Source organism: Arvicanthis niloticus, chromosome 4 (assembly GCF_011762505.2).
Source record: "Arvicanthis niloticus isolate mArvNil1 chromosome 4, mArvNil1.pat.X, whole genome shotgun sequence".
Classification (NCBI taxonomy): Eukaryota; Metazoa; Chordata; class Mammalia; order Rodentia; family Muridae; genus Arvicanthis; species Arvicanthis niloticus.
Window position 1 is genome coordinate 106,668,013 of NC_047661.1, and position 25,846 is coordinate 106,693,858.

Consider the following 25,846-nt stretch of genomic DNA (forward strand, 5'->3'; position numbering starts at 1 on the left):
CTGGGTAAACTGTTTATCAGGACTGCAGGGTGGCCGGCAGAGAAGTCCGATTGCCTGTTTTACAACCTCCAGGTTCAGAGCACGTGGTGGGTGTTAGATGCTTTCTAGGAACTTCATGGGCAGCAGATTTCCTGGAAACTTGGCCTTGTTTGGGGGCCCTGGTTTGGGAGGATTTTCCTTTATTCTGACATTGTGGAAAGTCACCCACATGCCTTGTTTCTGACAGAGAATACTCACAACACAGGTGCACTATAGAATGCAGAGGTGAGTAACAGCATGGATATTGAGGTCCAGGAAGCCAGAAGTCAAACCCAGAAGACATGATGTGTTCAAAGCTAACAACCTATATGGTAGTAAAATATCCCTGGCGGCTTCTTCCACATACTTGTGTAGAGACCAGCCAAGCACTGCAGCCTCAGGTCATGCAGCTGCTACCTCAGAGCAAGGTCATTCCATAAGCTTTCTGAACCCTGTGTGTCTTTCTTAAGTGACAGTCACCTCTATGCTACTTATGAACAAGATCCATCAGCATACTGATCAAAGGTAACAGGCAAAACCCAAGCTGGGTGTTATTTCTTCTAGTCCAAGTGGAATGTCATCAAGGAAAACAGAAACACTAAGATCATATCGATACTTGTCTATGTAGACAGACACATGCACAATGACTTACTGCTATTTTTCTAATCACTCAACATTCATTGATCTACATCAGGTCTCACTGTTAGCATTGTGTGTTCTATGAGCTTTGAGAATGTGACTTTTTCAGAATGTCACATAGTAGGAATCATATATAGTATAGTATGTACGTCATACATATAGAGTATGTAGATTTTTCCATATTGCTTTCTTCAGTGAGTTATAGGCATTTGAAGTTTTCCTCTATGTTTTTGTAGCTTGAAAAAAAATGCTCCTTTTCAGGGGTGAGTAATAGACTGTTGTTGGATATACCACCATTTATTTGTTCACTTTCCCACTGTGGAACATTTTCATAACTGTGACTAATGGTGCTAGAAACATCTTATTTATCTTGCAACATATCTCTCCAAAGTGCATTTCCACTGGGGACATGTGAGAGCTCCTGTCACTTCCAGTCCTCACAGCATTAGATCTTGTCAGTGCTCTGGATCTTTGCTATGCAGATAGAACATCATGCCTGTGCTTTAAAATAACAGTTTGGATTTCCTGCCTACTAAAAGTCTTAAGATAGAGACAAGCAAAGATTGGTAACGGCAACAATAAAAATCAGATTATTCATTGTACTCCCTACCCTGTCAGCTGATTGCTTTCCATATTTGGTATATTATCTATGTGTATAAAGTCATTTCCCTCTTTTGTTTCTTCCAAAGCAATATGGAGGCGGTCAATTAAAAGAAAATTCACAATGTTCATTGTGGCAGAGCTAGCATTCAATTAATAGTTTGGCCCTTGTTCTGACTTGGAGAAGTCAAGCCAGATGTCATCTCATCTTTCTCAAAAGATGTGTTGATAAATCACCCCAGAGTATTTATTTTGATATTCAATGTATTCTAGACTGTACCTAATAATGTTTTTTTTTTAATCATTTTCAGTTGCTTCTCACTCTTTAATCATGGATGTCCCGTGTCACACCATATGATATTCCAACTCTGTGAAATCCCCAATTGGGAGCCTTGCTGACCTGAAAACTGGCCTTTGACCTGCTATTCCCAACCTGCCAAACCTGGACACCTGCTTTCAAACAACACCTTTGTCAGCAGTTGCTGCAATAATGATTCTCCTTTGTAAAGACGCCTTGTCCATCTTTACTGGGTCACACTGAGCAATCTGTTTATATGAGAATTACACACAGGCAGTAAGTGTGCGGTGGAAGAGGAGAGAAGGAGCCATGCCTCACCCCAGTGAAACTGCACCTGCCCAGTGTCCTGCCTCAGAGTCCTGAAGCAAACTAGTGAATCCCCCACCCCCCTGCAAACGCTCGCCATGACTATTTCCGACCTACTCTGTGTCTGTTGCTTCTTCTCCTCTCTCATTCTCAGCTAACACTTCCCCTTTCAAGAAAACAGAAGCTCTGTACACATCTCTCAACCTTCAGTCATTGGGTAACCTGTCTCACTCTGAGTTAGACCTATAACTCTAACCCCTGCCCTCTTTGATGCCCTGGAGTCTTATTCTGAATGTCCCTTAATTCTTCCTATGCCTTCATTGCGCCTTCCCTGGTTCCTATCCTTCCATAATTAAATCAGAATTCTACTTTCAGTGCAATCTACCTACCTCTAGCCCTTCAAACCATCAAATTGCAATTTTATCTCTCTCTTCAGAGACAAAACTTAGCACCAACTCACCTATTCAGCAAACACCGAACTTTCTCTGCCAATTACAGAGAAAGCTTCACTCAAGGCATTGGCTATTTGGATACTGGACAGAGATAGGGAAAGTACTGAGTGGTCATGTGCACTTGAGCCTCTTCATTTCTGATTGATAGCCTCAGAATCTGCTGCAACTCCTTCCCATTAAACTTTGTTTATTCAGGTAATGCAGAAAGCAGTACCAGCAAGTTCCTGCAGGCTTTTGCCTCAATAGGCCACTCTGAGGAGTGCTAGTTCCCAGAAGTCACCCAGTTTTGCTCTGAGGGTGTCTGAAGACCCCAGAGATGGCGCTAATGCTCCCGAAGACAGAAGTGGAACGGGAACAAAGTAAGACTACAAAGGTTGAACAGTTAAAAACGAAATTCTCTTCATGGTGTGACCCACATACCATTTGCAGCCAGACCTGGAGATGGTTGTGCAGAAGGGCTTCTTTCGGATTCAGTACATCTCAAGAAGTGCACTGGGGGTCCTGGAAACCTGACTGGGAGCAGGAAAAGACTGAAGGAAGGACAGACAGAAGTACAGAAAAGTTGGCATCAAGTGGGGTGTGCTGTGATGGAGAAAGACCCATTACCATCTTCATTCAGAACCGCAGCGTGTTTATTATGTGCAGTACATGGGTGTGGTTGCCTAGTCTGTAGGTCTCTGTAAGCAAGAAGACTCATGCTGAAAACACCGAGGACGGGAGGTTGCAGCTGCTCATTTTTACGCACATTGGTCATCTCATACTTAAACCAGACAAAGGTTTTGCCAGCTTTGTGACTCATATGGGGAAAGGCTTTGCCAATTTTCTGTGACTCTAAGGTTTCATCCTTGTCATGGCTGTGCCTGTGTCAACTGTACATGCTCACTCAAGACTTTGGTCACTCGGGGCTTCCTCCACTCCCTACAAAGAAGGTGTGTCTAGAGAGATCAAGAAAAGAGAGATATCACTGTCGGCAGGGGGAAACCACACTCCATCCCAGTATTTCTCAAAGTTGAGTAAAAGAAAATACCAGTCTGCATGGGCAGTTGTCAACCCACCTTGTGGTCAAAGAGCCTAAGTTTCCAAGAATCAAGGCATATTCTTAAGACCTGTGTGGGGTACCAGGGAACTCCAGGAATCTAAGTTCAAGAATAGTGCAAACAAGGCACTTCTTACTTTATTGTTAAAGCAAACAAAGCATGAGATGATGTTCATTGTTGGCCTTAGCAAATGCAAATGCAATGAGATAATACATCTGTTATTATATCTTATCATGTTTGGTCATGTGGAAAGAGTCAAGAACATCCCTCCCAGGCCTTTGTCTTTCCTACAGAGATAATGTGGACATGCCACGGCGTTTCCTTCATTCCCTTGAATTCAAGTGCATTCCCTTCTCATAGTGTATACAACTCTTTCTAGAATGCCCCCTTGTGGGTAGAACATTCTGCACTCTGCCCTATTCATAGTTCACAGTAAACTCACAGCTTTCTTACACGGGTTTCTATAGGGAATAGCTTCATTTATAGCAACAGTGCAAAAACTTCATGAATTATTTCAGACCTTATAAGTTTGTTCTACATGTTAGATTTTCATTGCAGTGACAAATACTGAAGAGAAAACAACTTAAAGTAAGGAAAGATTTACTTCACTCCCTGATCTCAGACATTATACCTATGACTAACTAACTGGCTCTATTGCTATGGTCCCGAGGCAAGACTGAACTTCATAAGGTGCCAAGTGTATGTTAGGGTAGCAGAGCTTATCCCAGGGTACACAGGAGGCAGGAACAAAGGGAAATGGTCAGAAATATGGTACATTTTTCCAGAGGGTCATTTTTCAGTGACCCATGTTCCTCCAACTAAATCCCACCTCTCGGCGATACCACATTATGAATATACCAAGAGTTTAATTCATTGATTGGTTCAAAGACCTCAGGAGCCTGTCACCCTTCAACAGAGCCACTAGCTGGAGAGCAAAAGTTCAACACATAAGCCTTCAGGACAAGCACATCCTAACCAAAGAGCAGCACTGCATTTTGTAAGACGAAAAGCTGTTTAAATGCAGTTACCTCTTGGAACTTTGGCACATATAAAAAACATGTAATTCTCTGTAGAAGGAAGAGCAGCAGATGAGGTTTGAAATACCAAGAATGTCAAGCCAAGTGTGGTAGCTGTCCCAGCACTTGGGAGGCAGAGGCGAGCTCATCCCTGTGAGTTCAAGGCCAGCCTGGTCTACAAAGTGAGTTCCAGGATAGTCAGATCTACAGAGAGAAATCCTGTCTCAAAAAGAAAAAAAAGGCAGACAGGCAGGCAGGCAGACAGGCAGGCAGACAGGCAGACAGGCAGGCAGGCAGGCAGACAGGCAGACAGACAGACAGACAGACAGAAGAGAAATACCAATAATGTCATCCTACATTGCTCCTTATGAAAAACTGAATCTGTGTGTCCCAGAATGCAGAGTCAGAAGAATACAAAGTATAAAGTCAGATTCATAAGACTCTGTGGGAGGGCTGGAGAGATGGCTCAGTGGTTAAGAGCACTGACTGCTCTTGCAGAGGTCCTGAGTTCAATTCCCAGCAACCACATGGTGGCTCACAACCATCTGTAATGGGATCTGATGCCCTCTTCTGATGCGTCTGAAGATAGCTACAGTGTACTCATATACATAAAATAAATAAATCTTTAAAAAACATAAAAAAGACTCTGTGGGAGGAAAAGGTGACATTTGCATTGGCTCTTAGTCTCATTTAAACTGACAATAAAACTAAATATTGCCCAGGTAGCATAATGTTTTAGTGAGGGAGAAACAAAGCTGGCAAAAAAGGAAGTAAGATTTACATTTTTCATAGCTAAAATAGAGTAAAATTCTACTCCTCTGTACCTGGTCAGGCACTGCCTGCTGAGATAGAACCTGATACGTTTCAAGAATGTTGACCTTTGTTTCAAACCTCAATCCTGTGTGATTGATACATGTAAGTATATAGCTGTTTGTCACATACTTTGGAAAGCTGAAGTTTCATAACACCAATGTTCTGCCCATTTACAGGTTCACAGGAGACCAGAACTCTGATTACAGTGCAAGATGTGGTGCCCATGCTATCATTGTAATGTTTAATGAAAATCTTTTGGATCGGAGGTTTGGCTGAAGATTGTCAATTTGAAAGCCTATGGGGTGGTTTGGTTTGGTTTGGTTTGGTTTGGTTTCTTTGGGGGATGGTTTCTTGTAAACTGAAATCTGTGAGCTTGGTACAAAATCTTGTAATGTACTTTTGACTTAATAAAATAGTAATAGAATTGTGTTACAGTAAGTTTAACCCACTTTTACCATGGGTAAAAAGTAGTAATCCCATAACAGTAGTTTTAAAGTAATCAGCAGTTGGTATCCCAAAGTAACACGAAGTAAGTTGTCTATAAAAAGCTTTTTTAAGAAAAGGGAAAAAAAGAGCAAAATCCATTTTATCTTTGGCGTACACTTAGATTAAATCCCAATAGACTAAAGCCATGTAAGACAACTGTTGTGTGATAAGCTGTGATTATAACTGTTTTCCTGTTTCCAGCCCATGTCACTTCCTGAGGCTCCCTTATCTCTCTCTTCTCTGCAACCTACCTCAGTAAGGGCAGCAACGATCTCCTGGTTGTCAGCCACACACAGAAAGGTTTTAGTTGCATCATTAGATCCTGCTCTATGTGAACAGCATCTCCTCCACAGTTACTCTCAGACCATGCCCACCCATTTCTTGAAAACCGTTAGCAGCCGTACATTCCTAATAGCACAAGCTTTTAGACAACTAACATAACAACAGAAGGTAAGCCCTTACTGACCCCTCCTGCTCTCCTCCAGTGCCCACACTTACCTCTTTAGCCTTAGCCCTTGGTCTGCCTCTTCTTGGTTCCCTAAACCCCGATCAAGGTGAGCCACTGGAACTGCCAAGTGCGCCTTCCCTTTCCTGCCTCGTGCCCACTCTCCCTACGGCCTCGCCTTTGGCAGCCTTTCCTCTGGAAGCCTTGAGTTCCAACTATGAGTCTGGAGTTCTTGTCACGTGGTGATGAGAGGCCAAGTCTTTTAGGTTCAGACTCCATTTTAGAGAACCTGACCTAAGTTTGAACTCAGGTAGACTAACAGGCTGGTACCTAGTATTAGTTTCCAAGTTGACGCCCCCCCCAAAACCTGAGCCTAGCTCCAGTCTCTAGGCTAATCCCCAACAAGATCAGAATCTCCAAGTTACACCCTCAACAGGACCAATGTCTCCAGGTTATTCCCCCAACAAACCTGCACCTCCAGATTTGCACCCCCTGCCTAAACGACCACCAATGCAGAGGGGAGAAGAAATTTAAGTTTATGATATGACTCCCAGCACCAGCCAATTATGTTAAAGGCCACGAGAGCTTTCCAATTAGATGCTTGCGCACGTGCTCCCTGCTTGCTGCTTACTATAAAGCCTTGCCCTGATAGACATTTGGGGCTCTCCCACCACCAAAACCATCCTGCATGACGCTGGTGCATTGGCATTGGGGGGCCCTGAGTCAGCTCAAATAGAATAATGACCCTACTGTGAGTTGTATCTGATTGGCTCCTGTCTGTTTTTTGGGGTGATCACTAACATTTCCCTGGTACTACACTTCCATGGGAGGCTCTAAATTATTCCTCCTTACAGTGTTACTGTGTTGAGGTCCACACTCTGCCTCAACACTTTGCCTCAATGCTTTTGGGGCTAAGTGCTCTGGTCAAGAGAGAGTGTGGCTCTTGGGGCAAGAGACTCGAAGAATGGAGACAAGACAGAGATTCTGATCAAGTCTCGTTTATTGAAGGGAATTCTGAGCTATTTATAGGCTTTTGCCACGTGCCTTGTAGGCGCGTGGATACCACGTGCCTTGCAGGTGTTGATATGACGTAAGCCTTACAGGCATGTATGGTGTAGATAGCACGTGGACAGCACGTGAACCGCATGTCTTGCAGGCGTGGCCACCACGTGCACCTTGCAGCTGGGGGCAGTAAAGAGCAACACAAAATATGTGGGATATCAGAGTGTGCTTTAGCTGTTGTAGGCTATTGAAAACCAAATCTTTCATCGGGGTATATGGTTCCAGATGGCTGCAAAGTTGATCTAGCCGCTTTCTGCTAAAGTCGGCTCCCAACATTACTGGGATCAGGAATCTTGTCTGTCTTGGCTGGAGTGAGAAAACCAAGGTTAGGAACTCATACTCTGGATTTGTGTATGAGGACATTTTGGGGGAGACCTGCCCTGGATGTGGGCCTCACTGGCACATAACCTGGGGGCTCAGATAGAGTAGAGGAAAAACAGAGAAAGCACTCAGGCACAGGCACCACGTTCCTGTGCTTCTTGGCTGATGTGATATGATCCATTCTGTTTCTCCATACCCAACCCAGTACCACAGACCCACAGCTCTGAAACTGTGAGTCAAATTAAGTCTTCCTTCATCCTTAGGTCTGAGTTAAGCAGGTGACCTGCCCGATTCCCCACCTACACAGACTCATGAGACTTGACAGTAACTTTGATCAAGAGATATTTTTAATGCAATTTCTGACACAACATGATTTCTTCAAAACTATCACCCGGAGGCTGGATACAGCTCAGTTGGTACAATGCTTGCCTGGCATGCATAAAACCCTGCGCCACATAAACTGGATGTGGTAGCACATGCCTATAATCCTGGGAGGCAGAGGCAAGAGGGTCATGAGTTCAAGGTTATAGTCAGCCACAAATAAATTCTGGGACATGTAGATGAGATTCTGCTTCCAAAAAAAGCCCAGATATAATAAATAACTATTACTCAGATTAAGATTAAGTTTATTGCTGGGTGCACGCCTTTGGTCCCAGCAATTGAGAGGCAGAGGCAGGCAGATTTCTGAGTTCAAGAACAGCCTGGTCTACAGACTGAGTTCCAGGACATCCAAGGAAACTCTGTCTCAAACAAACAAACAAACAAAAACAAACAAACAGATTATATTTATTGAAGACTTGGGTGCATGTTTCTACAAAGCAGTATGTTCTTGGAGCCTCGTGAAAAAAGAAACCTATGCATGATGAAAATACTGTACATGATGAGCAAAGTGCACTACCAGCAAAATCGTCTGATCCCAGATGATGAGTCCTGTGGATTTCCAGCATCCCTTTAAAGATCAACCTCAGCTACAGGCACACTGACTGAAAGGAGGGATGCAAAACCAAAGAAGAGCACTGGTGTTCAAGGCCTGACCTAGAAGCTGCCCAACAGGCCTGGCTCAGCCCCACACTGAGCATGCCTTGTTCAGTCAAGCATCTGAATCACCTAATGATGAAGGACAGTTCTGAGAAGTGAGCTGTCAGGCAATTTCATCATAGTCCAGACATCACTGAATGTCCTGACATAAACCTGGAGGGCAGAGGCCAGTTACTCTAAAAGGTCTCTTACATAATCAAGAACTGTGCTCCTCGAGATACATGCAGCTGCTGCCAGCATAGCACAGCATACTGCTTTGCAGTGAATTGCTTTTTAAATAAGTAGAAAGTGTATTCTGAAATTAATTGTAAAAATATAGTATAGTGAGTTCCCCGGGCACATAGTGACTCCATAACTGCACTATACTGCAGTGTAGTAGGTTTACAGTTGTCGCCACAAGTATGTGAGTGACACATCACACTCTGCTGTTAGGATGGCAAGAGTGGCCCTGAAAAACAGGAATTTCTCCGTTCTGTGGTGGAATTGTCATTGTGTGGTCTGTTGTTGGGTGAACTGTCATTATACAGCACTGTGGTGACATGCGGTGATATCGGGACATTTTTTAAAAATTTGTTTTCTGGCTGGGGAGAGTTCTTTCTGAGTAGTCAAAATAACATTGTTCAAAGGTATCTGCAGATGTGCATACTAACCAATCCAGAACAGTAATTCTTCTGTTTGGTCCTTTTAAGTCAGGAAGCAGGAGTCCTCTGCCCTAACCCTCCCAGGACAACCAAAGCTAAGCCTAAACTTAGCACCCACAGAAAGGATTGAAACAAGCCCACGTTGCTTGCCTGGCTCTGCCTTGTCTTCTGGTGGAGAGGTAAAGATTCTGACCCAACCCTCTGTTACTTCTTGTCTCCTATGTCCTGACATCATGTCTTTTCCTCACAGCCCCAGAGTGGCATGCATGGCTCCTTTCCCTAACACTTGTATGACAGACTCTGTTTTCCTGAGTTTTTCCTGTGTCTAATCTCACAGCTATACCAGACTAGCCCACTCGTAAAAGATACAACATTAACCCTGAAGTCCAAGGGAAAGTTTCTACCAAATGCCAGAAGCAGGAGACGATAGCCCTCAACTTAAAATAAAACAAGCCATAACTGTCCCCATGTTAAGAGACTAGAGTGCATACGTTTTCTCGTTACACTGTGTTCTATCTAAACTGTTTACAAAGCCAGTAAGTGTTGAAATGGTGGGCACAAGGAATCGATTGGCACTCAGTTTGACTACCAATTTTGAGAGGATCAATTATCACCAAGGAGAGACAAAAGAGACAGCTATGTGGCTAAAATGAACACTTGTTGTTCCTGGGATTAGACCTATTCTCAGCATATACATCAGGTGACTTACAACCACCTGTAACTCCAGCTCCAGAGAATCCAATGCCGTTTTCTGACCTCTATGGGCACCCAAGGGCATGCATGTGTATATACACACAGAGAGACACAAGTATCTGTATCTGTATCTGTATCTGTATCTGTATCTGTATCTGTATCTGTATCTGTATCTGTATCTGTATATATATCACCTGGATGACAAACCCACTGGTCATATCTCTTCAGGAATCCCGAGACTGGGCTAGTTAAGGTAGAACGTTGCATCTCAAATGTGTGCAGCACTATCTTGGACTGGGGTTCCTGACAGAACACATTGGAGGATATTGAGCATCAGCATTCATCTCCTTCTTGTTGTGGACACAATATAACAAGCTTCCTAACATTCCCCCACTGTGATGCACTAAACCCCCACTGTGATGCACTATCGGTGTCCCAAGGCTGGGAGTCAAAACAAACCCTTCTGTAGCAGTCTGAATGAGAATGATCCCCATACGCTCATATATTTCAATATTTGAGTTGTTTGGGAAGATTTAGGAGGTGCCACCTTGCTGCAGGACATAAGTCACACTGTGTGTATGGGAGGTGGGGGAGGGGAGTGCTTTGAGAATAAAAAGCCTCGCCTACTTCCAGTTTGGTCTCTGCTTTGAGCATGTGTTTGAAGATGTGAGTTCTCAGTTTCTGTTCCTGCTGCTGTGCCTGCCACCGACTGCCATGCCTGCCACTTGCTGTGGTCTATCACGATGGACTTTCAACCCTCATAAATGATACAGCCCAATAGCAAATCAGCACACCCTGTTTGCAACTTCAAAGGGAATTAAGAGAATGATGTCAGGGCAGGACACAGTTGCTGTGTACCTCGGTGAAAACATCTCAGACTCTGCTGGAACGGTGTTCAGCTCTCCTGTGTTTCCCACTGCCGGGTTTCTCCTGACGTTGTATGGAGATGTCTGAGTCCCAGTGTGATGACTGAGGATGGGAAGACAGGTGGCTGGCTCTGCCACCGCACTTCTGAAATGCCTGACCCTGCCCTCATCGTCTATCTAGTCGTACAGGTAGCTAGTTAACTGACCCCTGGGAGGACGCTTATTGGTCTCTAATATCTAAACCTCACACAAAGTGTGTGTCTCTCAATAACATGTTTGTGAGCAGCATTTATGATAGCAAAAGTATACCTGCAAGTATGTTCTCAGAATTCACTATTGCACCTTTGAAAATGACCTCAATTATTTTAAAATAATTGATAGCATACAAGAATTTTTTTTCTTTTGTTTTTTTTTTTTTTTTCAAGACAGTCTCTTTGTATAGCCCTTGCTGTCCTAGTAGCCCTGGCTGTCCTAGAACTTGCTCTGTAGACCAGGCTGGCCTTGAACTCAGAGATCTGTTTGCCTCTGCGTCCTGAGTGCTGGGTGTTGCCACCACCACCACCTGGCTCAGGATACAAAAGTCTTATTTGAGGGCTGTGGCACCAGTGGAGCCGTCATGATTTCCAGATGTTGTTGACATTGAGAGACCATATTAACCACATTCAGAGCAAGGATCTAATGTTCATAGCCATTTTTGATGACCAAGAAATGATCACTGGCTCTTACAATGTAAAAACCCAGAAAAGTACTATAAGTGTTGAGTGCCGTGTGAGACCGTAGCATATTACAGGAGGCTGCAAAGAAGACAAACATTGCCTGGAGTATGTCTGTAGTCTCGGCACTTAGGAGTCAGATGCACTTCTATGAGTTTGAGGCCAGCCTGGTCTTACACAATGAAGTTTCAGGCCAGCCAAGGCTACATAGTAAAACTCTGGAAGAAAAAGAAGAGAAGAAAAGGCAGAAAGATAGAGAAGAAGGAAGGAAGGAAGGAAGGAAGGAAGGAAGGAAGGAAGGAAGGAAGGAAGGAAGGGAGGGAGGGAGGGAGGGAGGGAGGGAGGGAGGAAGGAAGGAAGGAAGGAAGGAAGGAAGGAAGGAAGGAAGGACAAATGGACAACAGGGTTTAATAGTGAAAGTTCAGCAAGACAGAACCCCAGAGATGTTCCAGGGACCACATGCAAACATTGAGTGTGCTCTGTAGTGGCAGCATCCAAAGCAAACGTTCACTGCAGTTTCTGTCATGGGAAAGCTCGCCATGTATTAGTATACCACAGTCCTGATGTTCCCTTATGTCCCTGTCTGTACTCACAGAACCCCCAGCGTTTTACCTGCAGAGATTGATATATTCCAGGGTTTACATTAAGACTTGGTTTTGAACAGTTTGCATCAATGCCTGCCAAAATCACATTGTTGTAACATTCTATCTGTTGAGCAAGATTGCTTTAACTCAGTGTCTCCATGAACCATTTTTTATAAGTAGCCAGAAAATATATACAAAAGAACCAGGCTTCTCCCAAAGGCTTAGTCTGTTTTCTGTTGCTAGAGCTGAATATTTAAGACTGAGTACTTGTAAAGGTTTATTAAATCATGGTTCTGCCGGCTGAGGAAGTCAAGAGCCTGGTGCGGCCCACACTCTGCATGCGGCAAGGGCTTCTGACTGGGTCCCGACAGGGTAAAGACTGAACCTAACAAAGTTGGCTCTGTAAGAAAGCCACTGCTCAGGCCATAATCAAAACAACCTTAGTGGCTTGATCACCTTAAAAGGATGCTGCCCCTTAACATCACTGTCCGAGTGGCCAAGTTTCCCACATGTCAGTTTGGGACATGTTAAAAGTTCTGCAGCTGTTAAGTTTAGAAAACCTTAAACAAAAACAAAACGCAAGTTCTCCTTATCTTGATATCTCAATATCTACATAGCTCCAGCAGTGTTCCTCAGGCTACAGCGTTTACTACAACCTAAAACCACATCCTTAATACTAGCCACAGGCTATAGCAGTGATGTTAGCACTGATCAAAAGTAGATTGCCTGTGGAGTCAGAAACAGCCTCCCTTTTGCTCATTGGAGAAACCATTTGCTTCAGCCAAAGTCAGCAGAAGGCCTAGAACCCAAAGAGATCAAATCATCCTTTGACCCTTTTTCTTGTAAACATTCAAGGATTTTCTGTGGCAGGAGTTCTTCCCTAGTCTCCCCAGTCTTAGAAATAACTTCGACAGGAAAGCAACCGCACTCAGGTTCTTGCAGGAAAACTCTCTCCTGGCAGCGTTTGGAGTCACTTCCCTACAGTCCCAGAACCTGGGAGGCAGGAGGATGACAAGTTCTGGGCTGTATTAGTCCACATAATGAGACCAGGAAAAAAAAAAAAAAAAGAGCATTTTTTTTTTTTTAAAACAATGCCCAGAAACTGCCACCTTCCTCCTCTGGTCAAGGCAACAGTGAGACAGACCAGTTGTCAGAAGAGAAAGAGTGTACAAAACATCAGAGAGTCCACCCAGAAATGCTAGATGACAAAGCAGTAGTGACCTGAAGGAGCTTGGAGCTGAGGAGGTGCTCAGGACAACTGTTTAGGGTTGTGAACTAGTGCCTGCTTTAATCAAAGCCATGTTTACATGTGTGGATGCACGCATTAAAAATTTAAAAAAAACTCACCAAAGTGCTTAAGATTTGAACACACCTGTGCATCTAAACCAGACCCCGAGAACAAAGCTAAAGGTAGAACACACACACACACACACACACACACACACACACACACACGAACCCATTTTCTAAATCAGAAATACTTTAGGCCTTCCCTTAGTCCTCCAGATTTCTGAAAGTGTTATAGTCAGAATTCTGACAGAACATAGGACCAACCCAAACAGGAAGACAATGGTATTTAGGCTGACTTATCTCCTCCTCCCTGATATCCCGACAAGGAAAAGCAGCTCAAAAGGACAGAGTGAAAGGCCAGGATGCAGTCAAAAGAAACAGTCCTGGCCCTCACCCTCAACCCCACGCATGAAAACATCCATCTCCTGAAAGAAACCACATCTGAAAAAGACATTGCCTAGTGGCTTTAAATCCATTGGCTGACAGCCAGACACCTGAGCATATACCTGACAAGTGCAGAGAGCTGGGAGCCCTTGGGGTAATCATCTCAGACTCGATGTCACAAGAGCAGCACAATGACTGCTGCGTGGCTTTATCACAGGGAATGTGCCAAATTACATTCTTTCTAGTAGTGGTCTTACATTATTTCAAATTGAAGAAATAATTCCTTTGAGGGGGTCAGTTAAGACTAACAGTAAGACCAAAAAGACAGATCTTGTCAAATACAGAGACATTACCCTATCTCCCTGCTTTTTCTTCTGACTACCACTAATCAGACAATCTCTGACTAGGAAATAGGTTGTATCAGGAGATAGAAAAATTTAAATGAGCTCATTCCTGGATTAATATTTTGAAATGACACTAGGAATCCAACAGAGTCATGACAGACATAATGTACTGGGAACGCTGTTGAGGAAAACCGAATTGTCTCAACTCGTGCCAGCCTAGGAAGAAGTCCTGAGAAAGACCCAGGGCTAGGGAAACCTAAGGGGGATCTAACAGATCCTGAAAGGGAAACCACACCCCCTGACCCGGAAGGACTTGCAATCCCTCAGGCAGTCTTTCATAGAAAATCTGTGGAAGCCTCGCTGCCTGAGCAGAACATGGATAAAAAGAATGGAGGCCTCTGGGGAGAGATGGCTGTGTGGTTACCTGAGCAGATGACACAGGACACAGCAGCACAGGCTACACACAATGGGAAGAACATGGAAAGTTATGCCCTGCACACTTCCTAAAGGCACACAGTGTAGTCAACGATGAAAGTGAAGGACGCCTGTACAGATAAAAGTGAACTTTGGGACAGCATCATGAGTGCACCCGTGGATCAGGTGGGATGACAGTCACTCCTAGACTCCAGTGGTGACAAATGACCTAAGAACCACACTGATCTGTTTTCTCCTCAAAAGCTCAGGGGTAGGAACTACTAGCCAAGGGAACAAGTACATTTCTAGGCAAACTACGCCCAACCATCTGAAAAGGATGGCCTGATGAGGGAGTGAGCCAGATGGCTATGGGGGTCACACCTGAAGTCCTGGTACTCACGAGGCTCAGACAGGAGGGGTGAGTGTTCAAAGCTCCAAAGAAAGATCCTGTCTCAAAACAGGATTAAAGATGAAGCCAGAGAGCAGGACGCTTGCTGACAATGTAGAAGGCCCTAGGTTCCATCCTCCATACCAAAGGTATGGCTTTAAAAAAAAAAAAAAAAAAAAAAAAGCATTGGTGTTTTACCTGTGCGTATGTGGGTGTCCTGGAACTGGAGTTACAGACAGTTGTGAACTGCCATGTGGGTGCTGGGAATTGAACTCTGGCCCTCTGGAAGAGCTGTCAGTGCTCTTAACTACTGAGCCATCTCTCCAGCTCCAAAACTAGATTTTTTTTTCTTTTTTCTTTTTTGTCTTTTGAGATGGCATTTTTCTGTGTAGTCCTGGCTGTCCTGGAACTCACTCTGTAGACAAGGCTGGCATTGAATTCACAGAGATCTTCTTGCCTCCTGAGAGCTAGAATTAAAGGTGTGCACCACCACACCTTGCTCCAAAACTGAATTTTGAATAAAGGGAATTATTAAAAGTAAAATAAAACTCAGTGCAGATTAGATTTCAGCCCCACTGGTTCTCTGTTCTCTCTACCCCTAGAAGACAATGTACTGAAATAGAGTCAGGGTCAAATAGAGGTGCCTTCTCTTTTGTGTTTTATAGACAGAGTTCCAAGTGTAGTCCTGTCTGGTCTGGAACATTGTTGCTATGCAAACCAGGCCAGACTACTCTTGCCTCCTGAGTGCTGGCATTAAAGGTGTGTACTACTATATCTGGCAGAATGATTTTTATTTCTTTTGCTTTTTCATGATCTGAGTGTCTTATGATATGTGTTGTTTATAATTTGCATTTTTATTATTATATTTTTATTATTTAAAACAATTTCCAAATATATTTTGATCATATTTTTTTCCTCCTCTAAGTCCCTCTACATCCTCTCCCCCTCCCCACTCAGCCAACTTTAAGTTGTTTCTCAAAAAAGAAACAAAAACCCAATACAATAGCAAACATGACCCCCTGCCAAAACCAAGAAAATAAGGTGAAACCACACCAAAAAAGAAACACACACACACACACACAATTGTGAACTATTCCTGAACACGAGGGCTGTCCACTGGAGAATACTGATTCTTCTTCTTGCGGCAGGTATAAGTAACAGTACATTTGTTAACATTTACCACAGTGGCTAGGTTTTTATTTTAGACAACTCATTAAAAACTCAGATGTTGAATCGGTGCCTATATTCCAGTGTCTTTGGTACAGAAACATACTCGGTCTGCATGCTATCAAAAGAGAAATGTAAACAGGAAGCCAGCCACAAACCCTTTATCTACAATGGTATGTATAGTGACTGCAAGATATGTTAGTGTGATGTTGGCTTGTGCGAGTCAAAGAGCTAGTTTGACTTAAGGCCTCATCCAAAGATGAAACCCACACTGGACACTGTTTTGGTGACCAAGAACCTAATCTGTCTCTGGTCCACAGTGTTAGGGTCCAAGAATTGCTGAAGAATGATACCCCAGACTCAAATAGTATGCAAAAGCAAAGAACATTTATTCAGCTGAATTTCCTACAGGCAGGAGTCTCCCCATTTGGGAATGGAGACCCCTAGTGGGCTTGCATGCACAGCTTTTACTGTCAGGAGAATTCCAGGGACAGGTATGTACCCTGTTACCTTGATTGGTTAGCTCTATCTCTAGGGATTTGACTGACTCTACAAATTGGTTAGACTCTAGAGACCTCCCTGGGTGAGGAGGTCACTTATTCATTCTAGCTACCTATTCTCACTTCAGGCCAGATGACAAGGTGTCCTTGGTTTGGCTGCATGCAGCTGTGGCTGACCACAGCTTCCTGGATCCAGGTTCTCATTTCTTGGAAACCGAAACTCAGGCCTAATCTCCCAAACTGCCAGTTTGCAGCCTGTCATGGAGTCAGCCCGTGTCCTCTCAACAGTACTGTCTTCACAGGCATGTGCAGCCACGCCCAGCCTTTACACGAATGCTGGGAACTTGAACTTAGGTTGTCTTGTTTCCACCCCACACACTCCGATCCGACGAGATGTCTCTTCAGCTCCACATACAAGATCTTTAGAAGAAACAGCCCTTCTTAGAAAGGGCTCATTATGCAAAACTTGCCCCTTCTTCAAATACACTTATCTCTCTTAGATACAGAAAGAACTTTTTTAAGAGTATAAAGAGATGGAGGTTATTAAATGAGATTTGGGGGTAAGATAAGGAGACCACAGACTCCCAACTTCAAGTGAATTAACTTTTACTGTTATCAGGTAATGGGAAAAGAGCCTAATGAATACTCCTAAATCTAAAAACAGTGAAGAAACATTCATTGTCTGTTCCAGGTCTAAGAGAACAAATCTCCCAAATTCCTGGGGAAAAAAGCAAAAGGTAGATGAGTATTCATGTCTGTGAAGGACGCCAGTGAAATTCACTGTCCAGGTACATTCTGTCTTACACACATACACGCACACACACACACACACACACACACTAACATTAGACATAACCCCTTTCTTCAATTTACATATGACAAAATTGGGTGGAAAGAACATTGTTGAAATAAAACTAGCAAGTTTGGGACTAAAGCCAGGGCAGCTAGCTCTCTTTCCCCCACCCCTTGTCTTGTCTCTCTTCCTCTTTCTTTCTCTATCTTCCACCTCCTGCATCTTACCTCCTCTCTCTCTCTCTTTCCCTCGGGTATGAACCACTAGTATTGACTTGCCACTGACCTGCAAGAGTTTGCTCAACTCTCGTTCAATGAGGTGAAGGATAACTTTAGTACATCACCTTCCCTGGATTTCTGGACTTGTAAACTTGCCTCCACCCATATCACAAATCCCTAGACCTGGTTTAGTCCATATCTGGATAGAGGTTTATGTGTTTTTATAGTTGCTGAGAGGTTTTTTTTTTTTTTAGGAAAAATTTTTTAACATTTATTTTGTGTCATTGTAGAATAAGAGTCCAACCCTCAGGAGTCAGTTCTCTCTCTTTCCCTCACATGGGTCCCAGGAATCAAATTCATGCCTTCAAGCTTGGTGGCAGGTGTCGTTACCCACTGAGCAACCTCACCATCAGAGTTTAGTGTTTAAAAGAAAGATTTTCAAATATGAAATGCCAACATGGTTGATTAAAAACAAAAGTTCCAGAACAGTCAAATGCAAGTCAAAATGGGCACCTGCCTTTGATGCCATTTACAAGTGAGTAGCTCATGGTACCTCCCACTCCTCAGACTCTGGGCCTCTCACAGGGATGAGCCGGGGTCCTCGTGGTCATTTTAATTTCTATTTCATTGTCATTAGCCTGTCTTCGGAGGCTTCGGGTCTCTCGTGGTTTTCATCCACATCTGAGTAAAGAAGAGAAGTTGTTTTGCAATCTGGCTTCCCGCAGCCTAGGTTGAAAAGATGACCATGCACAATTTTATCAGCAGAGTGTCAGCAAGTCAGACTCTGCACTGCTATCTGGCTGGAAGACCTCACAAACCATTCCCAACTCTCAAACAGTGTTCTTGCCCTCCCCACCCTCCATGAGATACACGGCATTAACAGTGTCTACCATTCTCATACCTTACATTGGTCTCGGTTCTGCCAACGGAACATTAGTAGCTAGGCATATCCAAAGACATGAAAGTCAATAAATGGTTGAGCTTACCTCTGGCCACCCAGGTAAGACCCAGCTGGGAGTGGTTACTGACTAGAAGATGATGAAACTGAAGATGATACAAGTAGGCTCCTAGCTCACCACAGAAAGATTCCACTTATTAGAAGGCAGCCCAGACTGGCTGAACCCCTACAGACTCACAAGAACTATGGTCTATTGTGTGATGCCAAGGTTTCACAGTTTGATTTTATATGTCAATTTTTTTGTTGTTGTTGTTTATTTTGCAACCTTAGCTACCTGGAACATCGCCTTGTACTGCTGTATTCCTGTCGCTGTTCATCAAATGCTTCCCAGGAAAGGGGTATAAAACTACAAATATTTATTATCTTACAAGGTGTCTTAGTTAGGGTTTTACTGCTGTGAACAGACATGACCAAGGCAGCTCTTAGAAGGACAACATTTAATTGGGGCTGGCTTACAGGTTCCAAGGTTCAGTCCATTATCATCAAGGTAGAGACACGACAGCATTCAAGCAGGCATAGTGCAGGCAGAGCTGAGAGTTCTACATCTTCATCTGAAGGCTACTAGCAAAATACTGACTTCCAGGCAGCTAGGATGAGGGTCTTTTATTATTATTATTACCTTTATTTATTTTATTGAATATTTTATTTACATTTCAGATGTGCTCCCCCTCCCCATTTCCCCACACACACACCCAGGAACCCCCATCCCATCCTCCCTCCTCCTGCTTCTATGAGGATGTGCCCCCACCCACTCGCCCACTCCCACCTCCCCACCCTTGAGTTCCCCACACACTGGGGCATCCAGCCTTCACTGGACCAAGGACCTCTTCTCCCACCTATGCTCAACAAGCCCATAGGATGAGGGTCTTAAGCCCACACCCACAGTGACACAGCTATTCCAAAGAGGCCACACCTAATAGTGCCACTCCCTAAGCCAAGCATATACAAACCATCATACAAGGTCTGTGGATGGGATTTTTTTGTTGTTGTTGTTTTCTGTTTCCTGAGGTAAGATCTTACTATGAAGCCCAGGTTGGCCTCAAACTTAGCGTGTAGCCCAGGATGCCTTGGAACTTGTAGTTCTCCTAACTTAGCCTCCAGAGTGGGTGGCAGGCAGGTGTCACTGTGCCCCACTGAGCGTGTAGAAGAGCCCTAGGCAGGTGCTGCTGGCTCAGAATCTGTCATGTGACTACAGTAGGATCTTTCGCAGTCACCCAAAGTGTGACTGAGGGGACTGAGGCAGAAGGCTTGCTTTTAGAATGGCTAGTCCACGGGCTTACAGCAGGGTGCCCCATGTGCCCTATAGTCAGAATCCCTAGAGACCTTACCATGAGACGTGCTCCAGAGACTATTCCAATATCCACAAGCAGGACAGCTTACTTTCCTCTGGAAAGAGGAACACCCGTGACTTGAAGGGCTAGTCTCCAACGCCACACGCCCCCCCATCACTCAGCCTCGTCATACTCATTAGAAAAGGCCAAGGCACCAACACATATTCAAAGGCCAGAGAACCAGGCATCTGAGATGACAGACATACTTTCTCCAATACAGAACACCATCCAGCTATAGGTTATACACATCCTGCCATATACTGTAAATATCTCCCTACCAGTATACGAGTACACCAGCCACTGCACATACGCATCCCTTCCCGTCACCACGTCAGACTCCATAATCTAAGTCAGGCCCAGGTGCACTTACCTGTTGTATCTGAAATACCGTTCTCGCCTTTGTAGAACCTGCACATTAAAAGAGCCACCCGCTCCTACCCCTGTTCCTTCAGCCAATGAAGTGAAAGCCATAGGAGCTAAGGGACAAGATGTCAAGGCTCTTTGGTACACGTTGCCACTTCTCTCATCAAGTATGGGGAGCTAGTGGCTATCATCCTTGCAGCCATCTTGAGCCATATACCCTGACAAGAGACTTGTTTACAATAGCCTACAACAGCTGAGCACACTCTGATAACATCTTGTTTTAGGTACCCAGGATTTTCCCTTGGGTGTGTGAGACTTAAAGGTGTGTGACTTAAGGCGTGACTTAGAGATCAGATTTAGAGACAAGACTTAAAGGCATGATTTAAGGGCGTGGCTTAGAAGTGAGACAAATAAAAGGTGAGAGGCAGACAGAAGAAATTATTAGGCACTTGGCACTTGGAGGAAGAACTTGGAATTAGACATTAGACACTCAAGACTTGGAAAGAGAACTAGGAATTAGACACTTGGATTAGACACTTGTACTTGGAAGAAAACTTGGAACTTGGAACTGGGAAAGAGACTAGCAACTAGAACTAGGAGAAGGACTTGAGACTTATTACAAAGGAACTATGATTAGGACCTGAGACTTGGTACTAGGAACTAGGGACTAGGAAAGAAGAAGAGAGACTGAAGAATAAACGGGATTGAATCACACTCTGTTTGGTCTCCATTCTTCGTGTTCGTCCTCACTCTCTTGCTGAACTCCAACCCGTGGACTGGAACAGCTTGGGGCAGTGCAGGCTCTAACAGTTTAGCCCCTAAGGCTTTTTGGCAGTGCGGGTCCAACATTGACAGAGCAGTCCGCAACATTTTGGCCCCCAAACGTGAGGTAGAGTGGTTCTCAAAAATCAAGCATCTAGGAAAGGTATTGTTCCTATTATACAAGAACACACAGAGTCATGCCTAGAAATCTGAATGTTATCCATAGTGAAAGGATAAAATTATTATAGTAATCAAGAGGCTGGAGAGATGGCCCAGCAGGTATGCCACATTTGTGGCCTTTACAGAGGACCTAGATTCAAGTGCCAGCGTCCACTTGGAGACTTACACTGTCTGTAACTCCAATTCCAGGAGATCCAACATCCTCTTCTAACTTCCTAGGGCACCAGACATGTACATGTAGGCAGGTAAGATTGCTTTAAAAAAAAAAAAAAAAAAAAAAAAAAGGAAAAGCAGGGACAGGGCAGGAATAAAATGACTGCAGACCTGAGAAGTTATCATGGTGTCTGGGTTAGTCAGGGTTCTCTAAGGAACAGAACAGATGGAAACCTTGGCAGTTGGCACAATCCCCACCACAGCGTCTCTCAGTAGGGAGTTAGTTGCTCAGTCCCAATCTAGCACCCAAAACCTAGGAGTTTCCTGGAGAGATGCTGGCCCCAGGTTCACACCAAAAGCTCGAGGTGCTGCTTCTGATACTGGTGAAGGAGGGAACGGGGAGCAACAGCAGGAGAGGCTAACTCATCCGCAGTGCTCCGTGCCCCCGGCCCCGTCATCCAGGCTGATCCCAGAAGGCACCGTGCATAATCTCACATCAGTCAAGGCAATCTGGACCCTGACTAAGGTGAGGCTTTCTATTTAGATGATTCTAATTTGTGGCAAGCTGACAATAAAACCAACCACAATAGGGCCAAATACCAATAGTCCTGGAATTTGGAAGGCTGAGGCAGAAAGTTTGGAAGTTTAAACTCACAGTGGGGGCTACACACAGACCCTATCTCAAGTAAGAGTGACGATAACAACAATTATAATAAAGGTTGTTGAGTTCTGCCCCTCCTTAGCATAGCTGCAGCCATTTTGTCCCATGCCTGCCAGCTAGTTCATATTGTTGCTGTAACATGCCTGCCAGTCATTTCTGCAGAAAAAATAACTTGACTCAGAGCAAGGTCATGCTGACCACACCCCCTGTTATGCTCCATATGTTCTGAGGTTTGTTAATCTTAAGAAACTTGACAATCGTAAGTTCCACATAGGACCAATCAAACTAAAAATCAGTTAGAACTGTTCTGTCTAGCTAGCCAGAATGGCTTGAGTCAGAGTTGACCACTAGGCTGCACTTCCTACTCCTGTCTATGAGCTCATTGTGGGCGTTGTGGTTTTAGTCTTTATAAGCTGACAGTGAACGATGTTTGTCTTCATGGCTCAGCCCCCAAACTTTGAGCTATGGCCCTAATCGATCAGTCTTAGGGTGTGCATTCAATAAACCATCCCTGTCTGAGATCAGTGTATAGTTTGTGGGGTGACTCCTAAACCCCAACAATGATGATGATGGTGGTGGTAGTGGTGGTGGTGGTGATGGTGAGATGGTGATGATGATAATTTAACCCAGAATATTTAAATTATGAAAAGCTTAGACACATAATGTCACCACTATTACAAAAGAAAATCCATATGAACAGCAGCTGCAAGCTAAAAGTTATTTATTTCTACCTTTCTGTTATTATTATAAAAACAATATTTTTAGAGTATACAGTTTCTGGCTGGAATTCTGCTAAAGTCAAAAGTACTAGGTGGAGTGGCTGCGGATCGTCATTTTCAATCATATAGAAAGTTGTTCTACTGAACAATTTACCTTCAGTGCAAAAATGCTGTGCGAGCAGAAAAGAATCCGAGACTCTTTGAACACTGAGTTTTGCTGAATAAATGCTTTGTTTACATGTGGTGACAAAAACACAAAATAGTATTTTTTAAATGATTTCAGCTATCCACACACAGAAATTTTTCAAAGCAACACATATAACGTTGTGTACTTGGATAGTGTCTTACCAAAACAAACACATTTATACCAAAAATATCATCTACATAAGCCCTAACTGTGAAGTAGTTTATTTTTTCAATGGCTTTCCAATTTCTGTTCTTCTCTATGAATAGCACTTGTGATTTTTGTTTTGTTTCCTTTTGAGGCAGATCTGGCTACTTAACCCTAGCTAGTTTGGAACTCTGTGTACCCCAGCTGGGCCTTGAACATGCAGCAATCCTCATGCTTCTGCTTTCCGAGTGGTGGGAGTACAGGTATGTGCTAGCACATCTGGCTTGAATTCCAGCTTTTAAGTTTGTTTTTGAGATAACCCGTGAAATCTAAAATCAGCCTAATGAGACTTAAGCTAACAATGGTAAGAAAGGATGCTTATAGCACATGGAGGGAAAGTGTGTCTACCACTGAAGAGATAAGAATTTTCTTTATAAATATGAAACAGCCCTCCTCTCACAACCTACAGTTTTAAAGTTTCCATTTTAACTCAGTTTCAGTTTTATAATATACTATGTTCCCTCTCATCCACCTGTCCATTCATCCGTCTATCCACCCATCCACCCAACCAATAGTCTTTATCCTAGCTAAGTCTCCCTTCAAGAAGCCAGATTCCAGTGTAGTTTTGCTTTTTAATTCACTGTGATAATTCCTGCTCACTTCCTGTCTGTGTTAGGGTTTCATTGCTGTGAAGAGACACCATGACCATAGCAACTCTTATAAAGGAAACCGTTTAACTGGGGCTGGCTTACAGTTCAGAGGTTCAGTCCATTATTATCGTGGCAGACATGGTGCTGGAGAAGGAGCTGAGATTTCTACATCTTGATCTACAGGCAGCAGGAGACTGTATATGTCACACTTGGCATAGCTTCAGTACATGTGAGACGTCCAAGCCTGTCCCCACAGTGATACATTTCCTCCAACAAGACCACACCTCCTGATCCTGCCTATGGACCAAGCATTCAAACATGAGTCTGTGGGGCCATTCTCGTTCAAACCACCACAGTTTCTTTTCTCCTTTTAGTTCAGAGCCAGGATCTTACTCTGTAGCTATTTGGCCTAAAACTCAGTCCGGAGACCAAGGAAAGCTGGGATTTAAGGGAATCTTTCTGCTTCTGCCTCTTTAATGCTGCAATTACAGGTGTGGAGTGCTATGCTGGATTTCTGCTTTTAGTCAAGTTACCAAGGTGGATAGATTTAAATACACCATAGTATCCTTTGTTTGTTTTCTATTTCATGTTTTCTGTCTTCTTCTGGACTATTGAAATATTTTCAAGTTCCAAGCCAAGCACGGTGGCTCATGCCTTTAAGTCCCGAACTTAAGAGACATAGGCAGGTGGATCTATGTGAGTTCCAGGCCAGCCTGGTCTACAAAGTGAGTTCCAGAAAAGCTAAGAGAAACCCCATCTTGAAAGACCAAAACCAACCAAACAAATGTTCTATGGACTTTTTCAACTATCTCTGCATTAACTTTCAATGGGTCTGATAAAGATTGTGTGTATTGACCTTATCATCTGTCTTTGATTTTTTTCTCACTGTACCTGAAGCAAGAATTGCACCACCTAAGTTAAAATGTAGATGCCTCACTACCACACAGAAGCATTAACCATCTGGCCCTTCACTCCATCACTGTCAAATATAGGATGCCATGTATTCCAAACCAAGAACACAGTAATGTTGTATTCTGTGGTTTAAACAGCAACCTCGAGTTTCAAGAACCTAAGATGTTTGCTTCAGTCTTTATGATTTCTGTGTTTCCTCAGGGAACAATAGAACCAAGCAGCAGAAGAAAGGAGATCCAGTTTGCTCTGCCACTCAAAAAAAAAAAAAAAAAAAAAAAGGGCTGGCAAGATGGCTCAGCGGTTAAGAGCACTTGCTGCTCTTCCAGACTTCCTGAGTTCAATTCCCAGCAACCACATGGTGGCTCACAACCATCTGTAATGGGATCTGATGCCCTCTTCTGGTGTGTCTGAAGACAGCTACAGTGTAGACATAAGTAAAACAAATCTTAAAAAAAAAAAAAAAAATCACTGAAGCCCACAGTTTCATTTTGTCTTCTGCTCTGACATCTACATCAAAATGTTTTCTGCAACAGATTTGTCCCTTCTCAGGCATGTCATGGCTCTTGTATTCCTAGAAGAATCCCCTGTAGATGAGCAAATGTCCAGGTAGTTACTTCAATGCTTTCCAAGAGCCACCTGGGCAGGTCACATGACCAAGTCTTCCCAGGAATCTACCTGGCTTTGTATCTTTATCCTCTATCACAGAACACTTATAATCAAGACAAAGGACAAGAAACAACCACTTTGCTAGAATTCAACAGACACTACCATACTTTTACCTTTGTCTATCCATAGACACTGCTGAGTGGTTCTGTATAAAAGAATTGAAAGATTAATTTAGAACTGAACACTGTAAAGTATCAAGCTTGCGTGCATATGGGAAAGAACGTGGGGAAGGTTTTCATCAGTTGGCTCAAACTGTCTGACATAATTCTAGAATAACTGTCTTCCATAATTACATCTACCAAGCACATTAAAACCCAGCAGTCTGGATTTAAACTTCAGTTTTAGGCCATGCTGATGCCTACAATGGTCTTCTGCCTTCTTTTCATTGGTGGTTAGCAGGATGGTTCTGCATTCGGTTGTAGGTTCAATCAGATACAATTCCAAATTAGTGACAAGATCCAAGTCTAATCTTACCTAAACTGATCAGTTACTACATCTGAAAAATCTGGCTAAGGTTATCCACCCATTCCATATCCATATTCCAGTATAACACAGGAAGGGCAGGCTCTCATAAGGAAATTATAGTGATACTCTGGGTAACTTTCATCGTGATATATGTGATATATGAGGCTTT